Source organism: Tauraco erythrolophus, chromosome 21, assembly GCF_009769465.1.
Source record: "Tauraco erythrolophus isolate bTauEry1 chromosome 21, bTauEry1.pri, whole genome shotgun sequence".
Classification (NCBI taxonomy): domain Eukaryota; kingdom Metazoa; phylum Chordata; class Aves; order Musophagiformes; family Musophagidae; genus Tauraco; species Tauraco erythrolophus.
The window spans coordinates 3031823-3054095 of record NC_141485.1 but is presented as its reverse complement, the minus strand read 5'-3'; the positions used below and the strand labels follow the sequence as shown (position 1 = coordinate 3054095).

Genomic DNA, 22273 nt, shown 5'->3' with positions numbered 1-22273 from the left:
GCTATTGTGACGGAGCGCACGTCCCTGCAGAAGAGACTTGAAATAATTCCTTAACTTGGCAGTTCTTACCTCATTCGCGACAGGGTATGATGTTCTGCTGAATGCAAAGATTAGATCCTGAATTCGAGATCGCTTCAAAGCACAAATTTACAGTTATTCTGCTTTATTATGCAGCGAGTCTTCTGCGAAGGCTTACTTAAATCATTCCCACTTGGAACGAGATTACAGTTATGCTTTGTTGCTTCAAGCACATACTATTTACTCAACTATTAGGTAACTGAACACGCGGCGTTTATTGTGCCTGGTTTCTGCAAGCCTACCGAGGGGAAAAAATGCAAATGCCGCTGTTTCTCAAAGTTAAAAGTACATGAAACGCGTCCTTGTTATCAGGCTTTTGGTTTTCCCCTTTGATCAGCCGTCAGAAACTATCTTCACTTGCAGTCTGTGACTGTACAGCTTCACAGCACACTCCCTGCCACTGACAGGTGGTAATAGAAAGGGTGAGAGACCGAGCCCCGCGGCAGGCGTCCCTTCCTCTGATAACGTCCAAAGTACCGGGTGATAACCGTTAGTAAACACTCGGGCGGCCGGTTAATCCATACATCAGCAAAGAGGGGCAGATAATTTTGAACTCTAATGGCATGGCCCAAAGCACCAGGGCTGGCATTCAGGGATTTATATGGGCTGCAACGGTGACTGCTGGCTCCTGAATTTCATCGGCGCGCACAGCTCTGATTTATCTCTTTGCCTGGCTGCAGAGTAGATTCCTGGCACTAGAAAACCATCAACGCTAAAATGGACCTCTACAAAATGGGACCGTGGCTCTTATGTGATACATGCACTTGAACTCTGGATGAATCCCAGTTTAAACCGAGAGGAGGAACGACCAAATATTTCAACTTTTAATGGGTCTTTGGATTTATAAGGTTACTCCAGTCTACTAATTCGTTTTAAAGCAAGGGTTCTTGAAGCTTGTCTGAGAAAATGCAGCGAGGAGGAGAAGTAATTGCGATGATGTTTAAGTCTCTGCAACATTTCCGCGTTGTCAGCCATCCTCACTGCAGAGGGAAAAGCGAAATCCGGTGTTTTTTTGAAGCTTCTTTTTTCCAAGTCATCCTTCTGCGGTTTCGTGTGCCCCTGAGACCCCCACTCCACATACACTCCGAGAACCCACCGGTGTCCGTTGGTTCTGCTAGGGCTGTTCATGTACCTGGAGAGCTATCGGGGGGCTGGGGGGGGCTTTTAAACCCACATCCCCAAACCCCGGGGTGGCAGCGGGGAGACGATGAGCTCCCACGGGTTTGCAGGGTTGTGCCAGAGATGAGAAATCTCTTCTTTGCTAGTGTCTGCCCTTATTCCGAAAGTGAGAAATGGGAGCGTTTCTGCTCCTATAAGCAGACATATGAATAATAAGGCAAATGGCTTTTGAAGCTCTGCCAAGACGCCTGCATACGTGTACAGGGAGAAACTTCATCGAGCTCCGGTCTCTGGCTCCTGAGATACTTGAGCGAGAGCAAAGGAGACAAGTGCAGCGTTACCTCTGCAATCAGGGCCAAGAGCTGCCAAAACTTCTTAGCAGCAACGTGTGAGGTCGCAAGTGTTAATGCAAACGCAGGTTACGGGGATTAACCGCGCAGAAAGTTTTCTTGTAAAAAAATGTAAGGCTGGTGAAGCTCTGGTTTTATCTTTCCTTCCTTTTCACTCCTTCTCCTTCTCTTGAACAGGCAGGTCCTCTCCTACCTCCTCCTTCCCTGGCTCTGTCCCTCTTTGATATAAACCCAAAGCGTTTCAGGCAAACCAAGACCGATTGTCATGGATCTTCTTGCCATTGCATCAGCAGACAGAAGACATATCAAAGTAAAATGATTTTTTCAAGGCAGAATTAAGTCCTGGGTATTTTTACACCTTGGGAAATTCTTCTGTGAAGCGCAGATGGGCTGGTTGCTCCCCAGGAGCCTTTGGGTGCTTTGCCCTACGTACATCCTTACCGACAGCAAACGAGCCAACGGCATTAAACTTACACTGATAGCAGCTAACCGTATCTCTGCTATTTATTAAATTGTAATCTCTTTCTGGCTGCCTCGCTCTCCCCTTTGCAATCCCAGTATCTCAGTTGATAACGTATCGAATTCCCCATTGTCGGCCAGAGAGAAGTTTACAAATAAACCTCGGCGGAGCGTCCTGCTCTCAAAATCCCCCCAAACCCGCAGCTGGAATGTAAGTGCAGAACCAACGTGGCTGAGAAAGCTCCTGCTGATTCTGAGGATTACCTCAGGGTTGGGAGAAGACAGGCATCACCCCGTGCCTTCGCTGCCGAACCGCTGAAATCCTACTGACAGCCACCAATATCCGAGCTCGACGCGTGAAGCCCAGCCTTCCTCCTGCCCCTCAGACCTCAGACAGCTTTGGTGGTGGAACAGGTTCCACCTAAAAGGACCAACTCATTTGGAAGCAACTCAAGAAAGAAGCAAATTAGGTCTTATTTCAGTCAAGCAATTACTAGTGAAATCCTGGTGAGACCTCACTAAATCACTGGAAAAAAAAGCCCACTGACTTAAAATTGCATCAATATTTCATCCGATCGTGTGGTGCTTTCAAGCTAGTAGAATGTTTCCTTCTCCCCTTATTTACTGAAGATGAAACTGGGTAGAAATTAAGACCGTCAGCCTTCTGTGGACGATGCCCGAGCACCGTCCCAGACCCACGGCACTACAAATAAAAAACAACCTCAAATCAAACCAAACGGAACAAGCAGAAACTTTGGCTTGAACATCTAGGTCAAAAGTGCTTTGTTTTGCAATTCCAGCGTGTTTAGCTTTACACTGCCCCAAACACTCCAAGCTAATTGTGCTCCACACGCAGGATTTTCCTATTAAAACTTTAATTTTCTCCTGATACTGATCTCCCACTTCTGTCCTTCCACTGACATTTGCCTCCCGACGAGCGCTGCCCTTTGCTCGCGCCGCTGCCGGATGGAGCAGGATCAGGCCCCCGTCCTTCTGCTTAATGTTTCTCGCATTTTATTAATGGCAAAGCCTTCTGTTATTGCTCAGACCAAATTACCTTGCTTAGAAGCACAGGATTTGTCTTTCGCATTGCAATTGTTTCAAGGCTTTTAATATAAAAGGAAAATAAATTCTACAGAAAGAAAAAAAAACAAAACCCAAACAGCCTCAAACCTTGGAAATGTCCTTTCGTTTCACAGTTAGCTCTACCAACCAAGACCAAGAAAACCAGAGAAGCTTATTTTCTTCTCTGAAAAATCTAGTAGTAAAAAGTATTTTTACAAAATATTTTAATGTTTCTAGTGTGTTATTTTTCTAAGTCAAAATAGCTAAGCTAAATCTTTCACCATAGCCCTTTAATTCGAAAGCCAGGGGAAATTTTTTTCATTAAACCTCTGGACGGCTTTGTTTAAAATATGAAATCAAGTAGCTCCATTTCCTGTCTTCTAAGGAACAGTAAATCAAAAAGAGTACGTTCTCCAAAAATACAGTAATGGTTCTATTAAAGGGCTTGACAGTTTTGAGCCTCACCTTGCATATTGCAACATACGTGTGAGCAAAAATAAAAGTAAATAGGAGAGGAAATGACCTGCCCCCGTTTTAATCAAGAAAAGATGCACCCTTCTCATGGAAAGGATGGGGGTCCGAGCCCTGGGGACGGCAGACCCCAGGGAGCGACCGAGACGGTCTTGGAGGGAGAGGAGGGGCTGCCCATCACCAAGCCCCTGCCTCTTCTGGCCCCTTCCGAAGCAGGAGCGGACTCTGAAGGCAGCCCCGATGCGCTTGGCACAGGCGGCTCCGGTAACCGCGGTGCGAGCGTGCCGTGACGGAGCTGCCCAGAAAAACCCCGTCCGGGAGCGAGAACCCCACGGGCGCGTGAGGAACCAGCGCGTGGAAACTCCTTGCCCAGAGCAGCGAGTCAAATTGTAACATACCCCGTTTAAATATTAATGGTTGAACTTTCCTACGGGGTTTGCCAATTCACTCCCGTGCCAGAACTCTGTTGCTCCGGGGGGAATGGCGCGAAGCAGCAGCTCCCGGTACTTGAACGGGGACCCGTGCAAATTCCTCCTTTGAGCGCGGAGGGAGCAGCATCTCCCCGACCTGCCCCGTATCTGACTTTTGAACACGTGCCCGTGCGTGGCAGCATGCGCTGCCAACCCTCTCTGATGGGCAGCTCGCACGCTGCCCTCCCGCACGGGCACGTCGGCTCACGCGTGATCGACTTCCAACAACTCGCCTCCGCGCACGGCTGCTGGATCGAGGGGCGAGCGTGAATTCCTGCCTTTGGAAGGGATGGCAGGAGCTGCAGCCATCGCGAGTAACGCTATTTCCCCGTCATCCTCCCTCCTAGGGAGTCTCTTTTTCTCCAGAATCGCTCCCAGTCCTGCTATAAACAGGACATTACTCACCAGCTCTGTATCCTGTGAGCGTGTTTAATTAACGGAGGCTTCAGCCAGGGTGCCCAGTCCCACAAGCAATGAACACTTTCAAATCCCTTTGAACTTTTGGCGAAGCGAGGCTGAGAGGTTCCCGTGTCCCTCCTCAGCACACCAGACTCGTAAACAAAAATACTGTTTATTCCCCTGTCATTAATTCTAAATGAGTTTTAAGCAAGCAGGCGGCTGTCGAGAGGAGCAAGCCCGGTGGCAGGGCGACCCTGGCAGTCTCCGTGCCCGGTGGTGCTGTGGGCACGAAGGCAGATGGTTGGGCAGGAGGTTGCCCAGCCGTTGCCCACGTCCAACGCGGCAGTGGCCACAGGTTCCCGCTGCCCAGCTCGGGACACCGGTTGAGGCGATGGCCGGCAATGCTCAGGACCATGGTGGTGCCACAGCACCAGCTCGGCAGGTCCTTTGGGACCATCTCGCCCTCCTCCTCCTCACCACCCCGACAAATGCTGTCTCCCCCAGTCCCACCCGAGGGGTTAACCACAGCCTCAGGAGAAGCATTTCAGATGATCAGGAACGTAGCCAGCGATCACAGCCATGGCGAAGGCTTTCAAATGTGAGAGAGGCTGCAGTTTTCAGAGCTGGAACAGTGAGATATTTTTATAAATACATAAATCTTTTCAAGGAAAAACAAATAGAGAGGAAAGAATGTAAACATTATTGTAAAATGCATAATAAAATGTCTGTTGTTTGTTAATTTTGCTCCTTATTATCCAGTCTATCTGTACCACCGATGTTAAAACATTTGCCTTTTTTTTCTTTTTTTTTTTTTTTTGAAACTCCCTTATTCATTTAAAAATAGTTTCCTGCATGTTATATGAATAAGCAAAACCTAAGGTCCTAAATCCAGGAGAACTTTGAAGTATGAAACCCACGGTCTATGGGAACTATGTTTTCATTAATCAAAGTAGATGTTTCTAAAGCCATCAGATTTATCATGACTGGATTTCATATGTGAAACCCAATATACACACAGACATACACTGCTTGTCCTTTCGGATTAGTCCTGACCTTTTACTCTCCTTTCTGAAGGATCTGCCTTTCCTCAGAGCAAGGCTGCCCCGGTTCACCGCCGCATCAGCCAACGGAGCCTTGACAAAGTACGTTTCCAACTCCCCGCTTTCGGTGTCTAAGTACGAGTCTGGGTGAAGGTCAAACCAGAAATGATTAAGTGTATTTATTAAACCCTGCCTTTGCCTCGAATGCTCCCTGCGACTCTCTCGTGTGCCATCCAAACTGCCGTTCCGCACCAACCAGCTGCTGACACACCTGGCCACCAAACCAGGGACCTGGGTGTCACCGCAGCGCTGACATCGAGCCCCTGGTTGGCAAAAGCTGAAGGAAACCCCCCCACCCTGAGCCCCCCAGCATCACCCAGGGCTCCCGCAGCCCCGGACCCAGCTCCTGGCCTCCCCCGAGGCGCGGAGGTTAGCGAAAGGACACGGTTTAAAAACCAGAGGCAGGACGTGACAGCCATCCAAAGCAGGACTTAAAAGCTAAAAGGGCAAAAAATGCAGGTTTGGCGTCATCGGGGAAATGTCCGCTGCGGTTTCGCAGCGCTGGACGGACATTGTGCTTAAAAGAGGAACGTGGGGGCCGGGGTGAGCGCGGGCTCTGCCACGGGCACCGATGGCAAAGGGGCAAAACCATATCCATAAGGATATGGTTTAATGGGAGATTAGGGACGGTTGGACTGGATGATCTCTAAGGTCTTTTCCAACCTAGAAATCTATGAAATCTACGAACTCCGAAGGAATACAGCGCATCGGGAAATGAGATGAGTGTGTTTGTAGTCTTTTTGCAACACTGGATGCAATTTATTCAGCGGTCTAAAAGCAAAAAGAGATGGAGACTACAGTATAACTGGATGCTATTACGATTTTAAAAACAAAATACCCCTTTGTAATACAATTAATTCCCAAGAAAAAAAATGTTTTTCCTCCTTGAATAGCAAGAATCTTACATGTTTTAACTCTTTACAGCTTCGCGGAATCAGAACGCCTGGAAAAAATCAGGAATGCTACGATCAGCCCCCAGCCCCCTTAGAGATTAACATTTCTTTACAGGTTTAATCCCAACACAGAGCGGAGTATCCCGAGGACCAGACCGTTCGGCACTGTGCGGGGCAGCTGGGGAGGGCGCGTGCTCCCAGGTACCATTCTGCACCGCAGAAACCTCACCTGATGTTCCCTCAACCTCTGGGTCTGGAAATTTCATTAAAAAAGGATTCGCAAAAGATCTTCGGCACTTTTTAGTTTTTGCAAGGTTGGAAATGTTTTCTTGTGGTATTCACATACTCATAATCCTCAGTCCTGCAGTAACTTTTTTTTTTCCTCATAGTAAAATTTCCCACTCTCTCAAGATCTATGACTTAGTTAAGCTCACAGTTAAGATGATTATTGAGATTTTCAACAATGCCTAGGAAATTTAAACACACAATGAATTCCATTAAATCTCAGCGGAGGCTTTTTCAGACGAGTCTTTGTTTTACTTCTCATCCAAATAAAAGCTGTGATTTTATGATGCTGAAGCCTTTGCACTGGGAAAAGCTGTGTAAGAGGCAGGAAGGATACATATGGTATTTCTATGACACCACATAATGGTGCTTATTTGGTTATTTGTTTACAGGCCAGGTCATTTCTGAACTCTTTGGCAGAGGTTTGCAGGCATACCTGGTCTTAGCAAGCTCCCTTTGCGAGGCAGAAATATGTCAATTCCGCTGGAAGGACTTGAATAATATATTACTGTCCTTAAGAAACCGGCAAGATTTATCTTGCTTATTATCAATGTCATGGCATGTTCAAATGCACATATATATCCATGTACAAAGGATGCATAATGTGTTGTAAAAGGCTCATATTTATCCACAAGTAAGGAAAGATCTGACAACTCCCGAGGGTTTTCTGGATAACTGAGATCTTATGTTACACTTTGAGACACAAGCGCGGATTTGTCATATTGCTTGAGAATTAGTGGTAACTGTCTGAGCCAAGGAATTTAATTCCGATTGTTTCATTTGAATTAAAAAAATCTTAGTGTTGAAAAAACATTGGAACCGTGCTATATACTAATACATCACCCAAACTGTAATAGGAGACTCTTTCTTGTGTAATAGAGAGTGTAACGCTTGGAAAGGCCCAGCGCATTGTGGGTGCAGCTCCTCGGCAGCAGAAGGGTAGGGGACACTGTATTTTAAGCCTGCTGCAAAGGAGGGGCGAAGACTTCCCCAGCACAGCCCCGCCGGGGTGGTGGGGCACAGGAGGGATGGATGTGGCCCCGCACATCGCCCCAAACCCTGCCCGGGCATCCCTAACGGCCCCGCTCAGCACGTCGGGTCAGCCAGCGACACAGACTTCTGCTGGCCGTTGCGTAAGTTTTTTCTTTCCAAGTAGGATGCACACAAGGGGAGATAAAGGGGCAGTTTCTTATCAGCTAGGAGAACGTTTGCAGAAAAGAATCTGTAGGAAAGTGGCTGAGCAGCTATTGAAGCTCCGGAAATGTGAAATTTGGTTTATATCACTTTATATCACCAGTTATGGATGAAACTGAAATATTTTTTGCATTATAAGAGCAAATGTTTCTCTGGTCTCGTATCACCTTTCCCAGATGAAACATTTCACAACCCAGCCGACGCATAAACAGAAACCAAAATATTTTCCTAAGGTGCATCACATATCCCACTCGGGGCCTTGAACTCGAAATTTATTTGTCTTACCTCACTATGAGATAATGTACGGGGTGGTTCCAAGCTACTAATATGTACTTGTACACCGGATAAATAAATCCCACTGGCAAATACTAGGCACTCGCTGGGTGTTCGGGAGGAGCTTGGAGGGTGATTTCTATTTTCCTGCCCTTGCTGCCTGCTCCTGCCCCTGCCCACCTGCCCGCTGCTGCCAGCCCAAAGCTGCAGCCTTCATGAGCACCAGGCACCTGCGGTTTGCAACTGCTTCATATTTAGGATATTAGGATATTTGAGTCCTTTACAGCAGGGGTTTCCATGTCACTCATGTAACTCCTCGCCGTACTCCTGTAACTGCTTGCCGCACACCAACGGCGCGACCGGCTTTTCCTTAGGGAATAACAGAGGAGTGGAGACCTTCCTCTGATGCTTTCTGTAGCAAATCTAATAAATTCCATTTATTAGGGTTATATCTAACACCATGTGCACAGCCTGCAGTAATCACAGCTTCCCGACAAGTATTTCAACGTATTTCACAAACAGCACAAGATGGGTTCAGGTATTAAACCAGAGTGATGGAAATGTTTGTGTTTCAAACAGCTGAGCGGCTGCCGTGAGAATCGAGCACCATTAACATCAGGATCTCACTCTTGCTACTTATTAATTGAGCAATCAAGATCAGGGCATGGAGGAGAGGTTGCAACACAGACCTATGGGACCAAATCCTTAGCCAAGGCAAAATGAATTGTCAGCGCTGAAATACAGAGTTTTGTTGCTTACACCAAGGAAGAGCTGGAACACCAAGGTGTCAGTAACTCACCCAAGGTCACTGGGCAAGTCTGTGCAAATCTTCTGTCTGAGGACACCCCAGTGCAATGGCACATCTTCCTAGGAGGTATGAAAATACGATGGGACCTCCAGAGCCACTAAGTCCCACCCTGGCCAGGCAGCAGGCCCCTGGTGCCCTTCCATCAGCTCCAGGTGTCTTGGAAATTGCTCGCTCCAAGTCTCTAGATCCCTCCAAGAACACTAAGAAAAATATGTTTCTTTAAGGACTACAGAGAAACGTGAAAATTTATGTTTAAAAAAATAACAAAAATTCAAAAAAACCTTAAACTTGTTTCCTTGAAAGCCTTCCAAGTCAGGGAAGATAAATTCTTTTGGCCCGATTCTGAATTCATTTAAAAGCACGTGCCAAGTTGCGCGAGCTAGTTATCTAAGCTCCAGCAAGGACTGGACCTACAAAGCACTGAAATCTTTGGTCCCAAGCCAGCTTAAGCATATACTTAATTTTAAGCACGCAAACAGCCACAGCGACTTCAATGGTAGCATATATATGCTGAAAGTTAAGTGTGTGCTTAAGTGTGCTGCTGGAGCGGGGCCAGAGCACTTGGGGACTTGCAGAGCCGAGGTCTGATCTCCTCCCAAACCCTGTCCATGGGAGGGATTTCACTCCAGCCAGGCAGGCTTTGGAATGGCCAGGCAGGACCCAGCTGGTCAGGAGCCAGCAGACCCGTCCTCGCCGTCTGAAGTTTTCCTCCGCGTACATCGAGGAGGTTTTGCCCTTGTCACTTATATTATCCGTCAGATATCCGGTGGCTGGATAAGGCAGAGCGACGTTGCAAGGTGAGATGATGGAGTGAAAAAATTATTGCAACTGGCACGTCCTAGCCTAAGGCTTTCGGTCATTTAACTCATCTCCCTCTCATCCTTGGCAAAGACCACACTCGACGGGCAGGAGATTTACCCTTCCACATGCCTCGTGTTTGCACTTGGCAATTGGCAGGAACAACTCCAAACGCAAACGGGAGTTAGGCAAGTCGGCTCACCGTTTGCAGCTAAAAGCAAAGCTTTCAGGAATAAGCAAGAACTACTTTGAAAAAGTCATACAAGGACTTCTGGCGCCACGAATAACGCTGCCATGTTTTTACTCGACAATGGCGCTCCGACCTCGTGTTACAAAGATCATAAAGGTGACGAGAAGGGTGCACCTATAGAGCATTCTTCTTATGGGAAAAAATTCAAATTAAAATCTTCCTTATTAATGTCCTTGGAATTTGTCCTCTCCCATCACATCACTGCCTACAAGAAAGCCTGCGATGTACAGGTTTTTCAATAAATCATAGAATGGTTTGGGCTGGAAGGGACCTTCAAGATCAACTAGTTCCAACCTCTCTGCCATGGGCAGGGACACCTTCCACTACACCAGGTTGCTCAAAGCCTCATCCAACCTGGCCTTCAACACCTCAAGCGATGGAGCAGCCACAACTTCTCTGGGCAATCTGTTCCAGTGCTCCACCACCCTCATTGTAAAATATTCTTTTCTTAGATCTAATCCAAATCTCCCCTCTCAGTTTAAAGCCACTGCCCCTAAATGATAGATGACCATTTGTGTGCAGGTTAAAGTCTGCTGCCAGATGCTCAGTGAAAGTCCTTGACTTCAGATGACCGAGGCTGCTGTACCCCAGTGGAGATGCCTCCTGAAGGGACCACGCCAGACCCCCCACCCGCTGCAGACTTCTGCCCGTGGGGAACTGCCGCTTCCATCTGTATCACTGAGATAACTGGATCTCCCACAAAAGCTGAAAAGGACAGAAGTGGGTGCATCAACCCAAACAAATGTTCCAGTTTTCCCAGCACCTTGGCCCCTTCCCAGCATGTCTGAGATGGTCCAACCGGGTGTTTCTCTCTGCCTGCTTCCCCAGGAGGCCCTAGTTCAGCCACTCAGCCCTGCATACACTTTATAGCACCCTCTAAATACACTTTATAGCACTTTATAGCCTTAAGCACCGCAGGAAACACGGGACCACTCACCCTGGAGATGGAGCTGCCCTGTCGAGGAAAAGCCCATCGCTCCCCAGCGACCCCGACCTTTAAAACCAGGTACTCTGACCTTCTGGGTTGCAATATGTAAATCCTCCTGTGAAACTAGCTTTATTCCACGTGAATAATTCGACGATTATAACCATGCTGCTTGCCAAGGCAAGGCAGATTTGGAGAGCTGCAGACTACCATTCTTGCAGACAATAAATATTCTGCTGGAATCATGGCTGTACGTATTTGAAAGGATAAACCTGCTGCTAATAACTACGAATCAAAAGAAAAGATTCCAATTTTTATGCCAGAAAGCTAACAAAAATCTTCAGTGTGTTATAAACAAGTATCTATCATTATAAACTAAGTTCAGCATGTAAAAATCCAAAGATGGAGTTTATTGTCTTTAATGGCGGAGAAATGACAAGTGTGTTTGGTTGAAAAGGAATTTAGCAAGAAGCAGTTCTGTACAAGAACCCAAATCCGTCTTAAAAAAAGAAAATCGCTGCTGACAATTTTACAGTAGAATTAAGCCGCCGTGAACTCTCAGAAGTGGGGCTAATCACAAGCTTCTGGGGAATTTAATATGGAAAAGAAATCTGATTATTAGGGAGAATCCTGTAACTCAGGTAGAAGCTGATCCTATGCCTTTTCCAGCCTAAAATTACGAAACTATCGCCCTTCTGCAGAGGGGATCGCTTTCCGACAGCCTGCTGAGCCGCCTCCTTTCCGTCCGTGAGCCACGGGACAACCACTGTTCCAGCCGTGTGTCCTAACGATCTTCCCATCGGCACGAAGCCACCTACGAGTACGCTTGGCACAAAGCGCCGAGGGGAAAAAACTTGCTTTAAAACCCCCAAGAAGCAAATCCAGGGAGGTGAGCAAGCGGGTGTCAGGTACCGGCTAACGAAGATACGAGAAGGATGCACCAGGTTTGATGATGTGGCCGCGTAAACGCACGTAGAGGTATTTCCTACAGTGGGCAAGCTCAAAGGTGGAAGCTGTCCAACGGGAATCTCTGAAAAACCCTGGACAGCAGCAAAAAATGTGACCGAAAAACATGCCAAATGTTTTAGTGCTCTGCTGAAAGATCAAGGTGGAAGGAGCCTCCGCACTGGAAGCCTTGGAACGAAGACAGACTTTCCTGGAACAGAGCGCGTAACTGGTCAAACATCAACCCATCATCTCAGTTGCGAATCAAAGAAATAACAATAATAATTTTACAGAGACAGAAGAAAAAGGAAAAGGGGAGAAAGGAAGTAAAATCTCTCGGCAATTCCAGGTACGCCAACCTCCCTGTCTGCAGATTAATTTAAATCAAGGAAAGAGAAAAAAAGGCGGGATGTGAGATGAAGAAAATATTTCTAAGTAGAGTAAGTGACCAGACTGGAAAGGCATCCTGGGAGAAGCCACTTTTCCTAAGTGCACAAGTCCTACCTTTGATACGTTAACAGGTCAAGAGAGGCACAAGCAGTTCCGTATACGGAGAACAGATTCAAGAGGCACGTCGGGGCGCGTGCGGAGCACCGAGGGAAGCGGTGCTGCGGCTCTGGTGTCCATCAAGCCACGTTTATTGATGTTCCTGCTAGCTGGGGCAAGGTTTGGGAACACGGATCATAGCACCACTTTTATATCCTATAAAAGCGCACTGCGAAGCGATGAGAAATGGGAATTGGTGAGTTGTGCCAGGCACGTCCATTATCAAGAAGCGGTGTACTTTTTCGTGAGGCTTTTTACAACACAAAGAGCAATTCTTTGCTTGCTGGGGAGAAAAAACCTGGGATCCCTCCAAAGCACATGTTTCACAAACCTCCCAAAAGTGGAAAACAAGATTCCAAGAGGAGAAGCGCAGGAGGTGCAGTGGAAGAACAGAAGTTGAGGACGGGCTTCCTGAGTGTCCCCCAGTGTTGGGGACAGCCAGGACAGGGCACCGCCCAGGACCCCGCCAGCACACCGCAGCCTGCGCAGTGGCTCCCTCTCCAAGCCATCTGCCTCCTAACTGATCTTAGGAGAGGATTTGGGACTGCTCTGGAAGCTGGCTATCCTCCCTGCAACCGCAGAAGATTTTGTTTAACTGCATTCAAAACAGGAGGTGAAAATAGAGATGTGTAAGACCACCTGCATTTTCTGCTTAATCGAGCAGAGAACTGCCGTCTCATTCCAAGGCAGAGAATTAGCATCTTAGCACCTTGTTTCTCCAAGACATTTGACCTTTGTAGCTCTACAAACTAGAGACGCTGGCTAATTTTCATCTAGTTGGACACCATTCGGAAACTACTGAGGGAGCGGGATACATTGGAGGTGTTTCGGTGAAATATTTACACTGGAGAGTTGCCACTGAGCTGAAGGCACCTTCTCCCCAGAGCTCCTGAAGGCGCACTGGAAAGAAGGCCAAGAGATGATAAAGGCCTTCAAGGACATAATTCAATCTTTTTCATGTCAGCTTTGAAGGCCAGTCCCAAATCCATGCCCATATCCGAACATGTTAGTTTGTCAGGTGGGACAAGGGAAAGCATCACCTAAAGAGATTACATCAGTATGATCTTCTTTAGGTAGAAGCAAATAAGGCTGCTAGGATTTCCTTAGTGAAACTGTTTTCAACGCACTCTGAACACGGTGGAAACCAAAACAAATGGAAATATTAAAGTAACTCTTCAGCTTTTCGTCTGAGTCTTGTTGATACCACTCTGACCAGCTCAGTAAAGTCATTTGTCCATCTTACACCTTAGTTTCTCAACCCGTATAACAGGTATGAGACAATACAGCTACTTAACTTCAGTTTTCAAAAAATAAATACCTGGGAATGCTCTGAGGTCTCAGCAGCAAGTCAGGGCGTATCGCTGCTCACAAAAGACCCCCTGTAGCTAACAATGTGACTTTGGAACACCTCGAAAATCCAAACCAGACAAGTGCTGTGCCCATCTACATCAAAAAGCTGCCATCTAACCATGTTAGATGATTAGATGTTAGCTACATCTAACCATCCTGGTGTTAGGTCAGAAAGCTGGCGAAGTCTTAGCTTCTGCAGGTTGTAGCATCAGAAGTTTTAAGATGATTAGATGTTAGCTACATCTAACCATCCTGGTGTTAGGTCAGAAAGCTGGCGAAGTCTTAGCTTCTGCAGGTTGTAGCATCAGAAGTTTTAGGCAGAGAGAACTCATTCTAATGGGTTAGAGAAGGACTTTTGACAAGGGCATGTAGTGATAGGACAAGGGGCAATGTCTTTAAATTGAAAGAGTGGAGATTTTGATTAGATATAAGAAGGAAATTTTTTACAATGAGGGAGGTGAAACACTGGCACAGGTTGCCCAGAGAAGTTGTGGCTGCTCCATTGCTTGAGGTGTTGAAGGCCAGGTTGGATGAGGCTTTGAGCAACCTGGTGTAGTGGAAGGTGTCCCTGCCCATGACAGGGGGATTGGAACAAGATGATCTTTAAGGTCTCTTCCAACCCAAACCATTCCATGATTCTATAGTACTCGTAGCAGTGAAGACAAACAGCCTAAGCTGAACTGGAAATCTCACTGTTCATAAAGAATGAAAGCCACCTCCACGCTGAGAGCAGGCACAAGGCCAATACGTTATTTAAGACCCATGTGCAGGGCTTAGTAAGACTCAAGTAGTGCGCAGAGCTTGGGCTAGCCTTCAGCACAGGAAGGAATTTTACCTGTAATAAACTAGCAAGAGTCCACAGTGCAAATTTCTGGAGGACCTTCAACAGGACGACTGCTACAGAAACATAATAAGCCAACAGACTTGTAACCACCGAGTCCACCTACCCTCTTCATATAAATAATAGGTCCAAGACAAAGGAAGTGGAAATTAGATGCTTGTGGTGAATTGCAGAGAGCCAAAGACCTTATAAGATACCCAGTACTTACATCTACACTTAATTAGGAGTGAAACTGCAGACATGAGACCTCAACATGTGGTATTCACATGCGGGTTCAAAAATACTGTCAAAGTCAGTTTTCTTATGGTTAAAAAGCTGAGGATATGATGCAGAGGGAAAGTCTGGAGACGCCTGATGGACAAGCCCAGCCGTCCACGTAATGACACACGGTCCTCTACCAACTCAAAGGTAGGGGCTGCTCCGGCGCCATTCATGTAGATGCCAAGTTTCGCCCTCGCACCCCGTGTCAGCCAAACGACTACGGCGAGGTCCCGAGACGTCTGTTGTATGTACTGAGTGAGCAGTTAAACCTAAACAAGAAGAAATCTGAAATTCAGATGTTAGTGTCAAAACTAATAGGAAACAGGATGCAGCTATAAGGCAAATTCAGCGGTCCAAATTCTGGTCTCAGTTACGACCCAGTGAGTCCAATATGAGCGCAGGGAAAATGCGTTCTGTTGTACATTAATGAAGAGTTTTGTCTCGTAGACTTAAAAATAAACTTGTAACTTTTTTTGACCCTATGTAAAATCCCAGCTCGATTTTCTCCAGGAATAGGCCCAGGACAAAATTGCTTGTTATCCTGATATTACTTGACTTCAGAGATGCCTACGATGGAGTCAGGGTCTACTGGTGAAATCCCAGTTCCACCAAAACCAACAGGAGTTTTGCCAAGGCATTCAGTGAAGGCAGGGTTTCACCCCAAATCTTTAAAGGAATATAGTTTTCTGATGAGAAAAATACATTAAACCACAAACAAATGGTTTTCCACAGCTACTTTTGACAGATCTCAGAGAAGGTATCTAACTTAATTAAGAGTGCAAATACGTGGATGTCATCTTCACGTTGGGTATAAACAATTCATCATGGCTCACGTTTCTACAACGCTGTAGTGAGTTGGACGAGCTCTCTGCGAACAAAACCAGAGACATCTGCAAATCTGATTTAAAATCTTTTTTTTTTTTTTTAAAACAAAATGATTAAAAGTTGAAGAAACACTTCCATATGGAAGAATCTTACCCCAACAGGTCACCACAAAGACACTTCAAACACAATAAAACAGGAAGTGCTAAAAAAAGCATAGCAGCTCACAAAAACCCCCACAACCTTTTCCACAGAAAAAATATGTCACCCTGGGTAGAAAAACCATTTGGCAGCGTAATGTGTCTTTAATCTGCTCAATTTGCTTATTATAGTAAAGGGTTAGAGGAATTTTCAAGCAGTGGCCAAAAATACTACAACGATATCCTCCCCTTGAAAAGTAAACTTACTTAAAGTGAATTAACTTCTTCAACTTAAATATTTCAAAGCTGGAAGTACCCCCACCACAAAAAAGTAAAAAGGCTCCTGTCCACGAAGGATGGTTTCACCGCTCGAACCCAGGACCCAGCAATCGTTAGTCCGTGCCGCGCTGTGCCAGGCACCCGCTCTGCTCCCCGAGGCTTGCAGGAGGTGAGCAGCAAACAGCCAGCTGAGCTTTTTCTGTGCCTCTTGTTGGACTTCGGAAGGGGAAATGTACTTTGAGGCATGATGGAAATAAAATATTCTGGTATTCCTCAATCCTAACCCTAATGGCCGGGCTCATGAGGCTGGAAGCGGAGCGCGCAGGAGCAGAGCACAGAAGCATCGCTGGTACCAGAGCCAAACTCAGGACTACCCAACGTCAGAAACAAATTGATTTTGAGCCTATTGATTTGCCAAATCACAAACCTTTAAAAACCAACATCATAGTTAGAGGAGATGGATATAACCCAGAAAAACCACCTCTGAAGACACACGTGCCTTTTGTGCCTACTCTAACACAAAGGGGGCACAGGGCCGTGTTAGCTCACCTTACTCCTGATGTTCTTGACTCTACTGATTCAAGCATACATTAAACCTGATAATTTATAAAAATGCTATCTCAATTTTCCAGGTTATCTACAATCAGAAAACCATGCATGAGGCCAACTTGCAACCGCCCATGGCATGGATGGGCACAGCACTGAACCGGGGAAAAGCCAGCAGCATCCCTCATCCTGGGATGCTTGGAGGAGGCCGACAAAGATAATAAGAGGAAAATCTAAGGAAATCAAGGCTGTCTGCTCTTGATATTTAATATCCATGAGCTAAAGACAGAAAGGTGCAAAAAGCTTAATAGTATTTGTGGCTGAAATTAAAACTTTAAAAGAAACTTATAGTGAACAGTAATGTATGCAATGACATCTGGGACTGCAATCAGCAAAGTGCTTTCAAGAGCTGCCAAAGCAAACAGCCAAATAACAAATCCACTTTACAGATCATCAATCTGGTCGGGCACTTGCCAAGGTAAATAGTACAAGGCTGAAGTTTGCTTTGCAAACCAGTGAGCTGGGAGTTCAGCAAGGCCTGCTTCCAGGACAGCGATGCTGGGCAGGGTCCTCGCAGGGCCGGCGCGGAGAAAAGTTCAACAATCCGATATTCAGCCAGTGATTCGGGGTGTGCAGAAAGATGAAATATGACCAACGTTAGGGATTAAAAAACAGAACCAAGAGATTCAGGTTACGTTCATAACTCATTTCATGATGATGACTGGTACAACTCAAACACAAACCCTCAGATAAAGCTGAGTTTATCCTAACTTTGCTTTGCAGATTGGGTGACGTTTCATGGGAACTCCAAATCTAAGACTGGAAAAAAATTAGTAGGAAATGAACCTTCTTTTATTTTCAAATGAGATAAAATCTGGCTCCAAGTACCATATTTTACATTTTAGGGAAGAGGATATAAAACATCAAACAGTGATTTTTTTTTTTTTTTCATTATGAATGCAAGAAAGATAATTTATGGTGGCTGCAAAACATTTATTTAAGAAGTAAAGCCTTTATGTTCTGTATACAATTTATAGGCTTGTAAAAGAAAGAAGTGAAACAACTGCAGCCATAACATGCGCATTTATGAATAATAATTTTAAGTCCGTTTTGTTAAATACAACTTCTGCTTCAGAGTTTCTCCTGCAGCTGATTGGGAAATCCTTGAATGCAAGCTCCGATTTGTTTAATGTCACACTTCTGGCTCTGAAGAAAAGGGCAGTCCGAGGCAAAATCGCTCGGCAGTATGTCAGGAACTGGGGAGAATAATAGCACGATGCATGTCTAATATTTTTCAACCAGTGAGACATGGCAGATTCCTGCTGGAAACGGCCTCAGCTCTGTCTTCAAATACAAATATTTGATTTTTGCTGCCGTCGGGCGGCTGTTGCGCCGCGGAGAGAGGAAAGCCTCCAGCTGGGCCGCGCCGCACACGGCTCCGCGTTTCCTCACCTCGGGGCTCGACAGCAACGGGCTCTTTCCCTTACTGCAACCAAAACCCCATTGCTTAAGCGCCGTGTTGACAAACATAAACCAAATGTGATGAAATTGGCCCAATATTTTCCGCGTGGAAGGTGACTGTGAGCACGGCTGTGACGTGACGTGGACGCGCAGGCTGGGGCTCCGCGTGCACGTGTGTGCGGGCAATTCAATGCACAGTTACCTTTCCTTTTCTTTTGTTTTTGCTTTAATTTGTCATTTATCCTGGGGAACAATATACTCAACACTTGGAAAGCGTGCAGGTGATAACGTCTTTTCAGCGCTCAGGAACCTGTAACGGAGTTGCCTCCGACCACGTTCAGGCTCCGTAGCCCAAAGCACCAGCAATTCCTGCTCCGTTCCCTACGGCTTGATCATTCTCACCTGGTTTTTTGTTACGGTAAGTGCCTCAAACAGTTACTCTAAGTTTTTAGCTAATCAAACCATGCTGAAGCATGGGAACAATTTAGAGCTGTAGTTGGAAATAAGTAAGAGGATCCCCCACAGGCACAAAAAAAATTCTGATGACGAATCTTTCACGCTGATCAAGAGGTCCCGCATCCGTAATGAGACGAGTCTCACGAACGTCCGCACTGGGCCAAGTTCCCAGTGGGTATTTACGGCCCAGCCTGCTTTGAAGGGCTCAGCTCTCTGCTCCAGATATGGCATTTTTCTCTTTTTATCCCGCAGACCGCTCTGCTCCAGGCTCCGAAGAGCACGCTGCCTTCCGCACGAGCAAACGCTGTTATTCCGCGTCGGCCATCGCGACACTGACCCTTGATGCGTGCGTGGGTCCGTCTGGTGACCACCAACCAGCCATCCACCTCAACCCCTTCCTCACCCTTCAATCCTAACTAGCTCACGCTCACCCTCAGCTTCCCTCGGTGAGATGCTGGATTTTACTTATGTGGATTATTTTCTATTTTACACTGAAAAAACCCGGCATCTGGTATCACAACACAAACAGATATGGCTACCCTAAACACTGAGCTTTCAGAGGCTTGGCAGGATCCCTGCTCCGCGCTGCGAGGAGCTGCCGGTGGCCAAATACACTGATAAAAAGGATGTGTAACTCCTCAACACTACCCATGATGGAAACAACTGCCGCTCTCGCTGGAGGTCAGGACGCACACGAAAACAAGCCTACATGTGTAGCAGATTACAACAAACACATGGCCAAGATGGACTCGACAGATCAAATGTTGGAATCGTACGATGACACATGGAAAAGCGGAGTTTAGCAGGGGAGAAAAAAGCAACGGAGAGCCCATATGTTCAATTAGCAAGATACAAAGCTTTTGTTGTATACCAAAAATAGCAAATAAAAGTCTGTTGTCATTTTTGGATATCCAGATGTGTTTCATTTCCAGCTTCACATCTGAACGTGTGGACCTGCCTGAAGATGAAAGAGAGGAAAGTGTGGCAATGGCTGAAGGGTACAATTACATCAAAACTCTTCCTTCCAAACAAAGGGCGATCACGCTCCCCCGCACCTTACGCAGCCCAGCCTACGCACAAGCCTGGGGCCGGCAGCTCAGCCTTCCGTGGGCTTTTACTAACTTTCCAGAGCAGGGATGCCACCTTAGCAGAGATGTTCTCTTGCAAATGTTACTCCCTCCTCATGCTGACGGTCGTACGGGCTGCCTCTCCTGTGTGCCATCAGCTCGAGTGCCTTGGCACCCCTGGTGATGCAATGATAGACCCATGGGAGCCACGGGCTACGAGTGGGAATTCTCAATGACCAACTACGAAAAGTCTCCGTCTTCGTGATTACTTTGAAATAGCCCATTTTTTTTCCAAGGATCGTAAGAGGAGCAGGATTTAGACCTCCTGAGCAGACTCATGAAGGGCAGAAGCGAACGCCAAGTCACGAGCACACCACCAGCTACCTGGCCAGAGACCGTATAAAGAAAACACCAGTCTATAACCAATAAACACAAGTTACTTAGGTAGCACTCAAACAAAACCAGATGGTCTCATCTACTGCAGGTTTCCCTTCTCTTTTCTCATTTTTTTCCTCCCTCTCTCTGTTTTTGAATTTAAATTACGTTCAAACAAGGAATGTTTGCCAACGAGGTGACTTCCCAGATGAGGCTTCAGGTGAGCTACCCTGCTCCGACGCGCTGCCTAACGAAGGCAGGATTTTATTCCACCAGCCTTTAGAGAAGCAGAGGAGAAACCGCTGATGCCACCGGCAGCAGTGTACCACGTACCCTCCTCAGCAGAGCACTTGACTGAGGCTCATCCTGGTGGTCATCGGCAGCATCTCCAAGCCCACACCTCCCAAGCAGCAACACGTTTATCCTCCAGGCACGGCTGCGGGGCAGTATTATTATCTCTCGTTCACAAATGGAAAAACTGAAACACGCAGAGATTAAGTTACATGCCCAGGATCACCCAAGAAGCCTGTGGCTGAGCCGGGATTAGACCTTCGAGCTCCCCAGTCCTTGCCCAGCTCTCAACCACACCACCATCCTTCCTGAATGCTTTTATGTAGTTATATTTATCTTTATGTAGGGTCATCTTGGCTCCCATTATGAAAAGTACATATGGTTTCCAGTCCTCAAATTGCCTGGGTAAGGGTTAAATATTCAAATATAATGTTATTCCTGGCATTTATGGACAAGTTTCTCAGTGCCGATTCCAAAATCCCATGGCTTTTTTGGAGCTGCTGCTCTGTAACACTGACAGTTATAAACGGGCTTGTCACTTCCATGCCTGTGATTTGATAAAAAGGAAGTCTTTTATGCAAAGGATTAAAATTAGGCTAATTATGAGAATCTGGCTACGCATTTGCATTTGCTAATGTTCTAATATGAATTTGATAACCATATAACTGGTATCAACAGAATTACAGGAAGAAGGAAAACCAGCGAACACCCCTGCAATAACCTGTGCACACCCAGCATAATCCCACGAGCTCAAATTCCTTGTGCTAGAGTGCCTTTATCATAAATTCTCGAACCATAAACCCCCTCCGGATCGCAGTGAACAGCTGTAGTACACCAAAGGTTCACCAAAAAAAGAAATGACAGTAATAAGCACCAAACGCAGACAAGAACCTCTTACCACCATCATCTCATCAGCACCGCTGCAAAAATTATTGCTAAAAGAAATCCAAATGGCAAAGCCGCTCATCCCGATCCATACTCAGGGGTCTATTCTGGGCATCGCTTCCACCTGGGTGTGTGGTTAAGCACTTTAGTCCTGATTCAGCTAAACCAGAATTGCCACACTCCTGTCTCACGGTCCCTTTGGTCCCATCTGGACCGCTCCAGCCCCCTCCCTGTGATCCCAGTGGAGGGGCAGGCAGCTCCCACCCATGCGCAGGGATGCAGCAGGCAGGTACACCCACCGAGGCACCAGGACTGTACAGACAGTTGTTTTTACACTTTGGTGTGTGTCTGAGACCAGAAAGAAGAAGAAAAATGAAGTTTCACTATCACGGTCTATCTTCTAAGTCAGTAATGATTGATGGACTCTGCGTTTATATCCGATTTTTTTTTCCCACTCTATGTAACGTACAAAGCAATAAGAGGAGTGAGTGATAAATCTTTCTCCCAGAAAGTAGCAGACGAGCAAACCCACGGTGGGGCAACTACTGCTGGCACTGCGCACCACAGACGTGGGACTCACCCAGCACGTGCCAAGGGGTGGCAGCTCCCGGTACCGCCCTGGCAGCCACGGCAAACCTCCCGGTCCCTGCTGCTTCCCCACCGAATGCCAAACTGCAGCCCTGGGGAGGTTTCGTTACATGTCACCGTGTTTTTCAGCTCCTTTAGAAAGGATGTGGAACGGTATCTGCACGCTGTTTGGAGGGCACTGATAACCACACCACACACGGAGGGAAAGCTCGGTGCTTCCACCTAATCTGTACCACGTGCAGCTCCAAGATACCGTGTTGTTTCTGCAACTGTTCACTTAATTATTTTTAAATAGATCAGCCACAAGATCCATCCAGCCAAAACAAGGAGAAAACACATTCCACAGACCGAAGGCAGCCGGATAAAAACCCCTTCCTGCGCTCATTAAATATTGTGTCAGACGTTCACCAGGCACCACGCTTTTTAAAGATCTGTCTGTTTACTCCATCATTGCTAATATTCGAGATACATTTAAAGTAAATA

At 46.5% G+C, this 22273-nt stretch overlaps 1 protein-coding gene across 1 annotated transcript in view; it reads right to left on the bottom strand.

Moving 5' to 3' along the window:
* BCAS3 (BCAS3 microtubule associated cell migration factor) overlaps positions 1 to 22273 on the bottom strand; it is a 363717-nt gene that overhangs the window by 24840 nt on the left and 316604 nt on the right. The window lies entirely within an intron of this gene.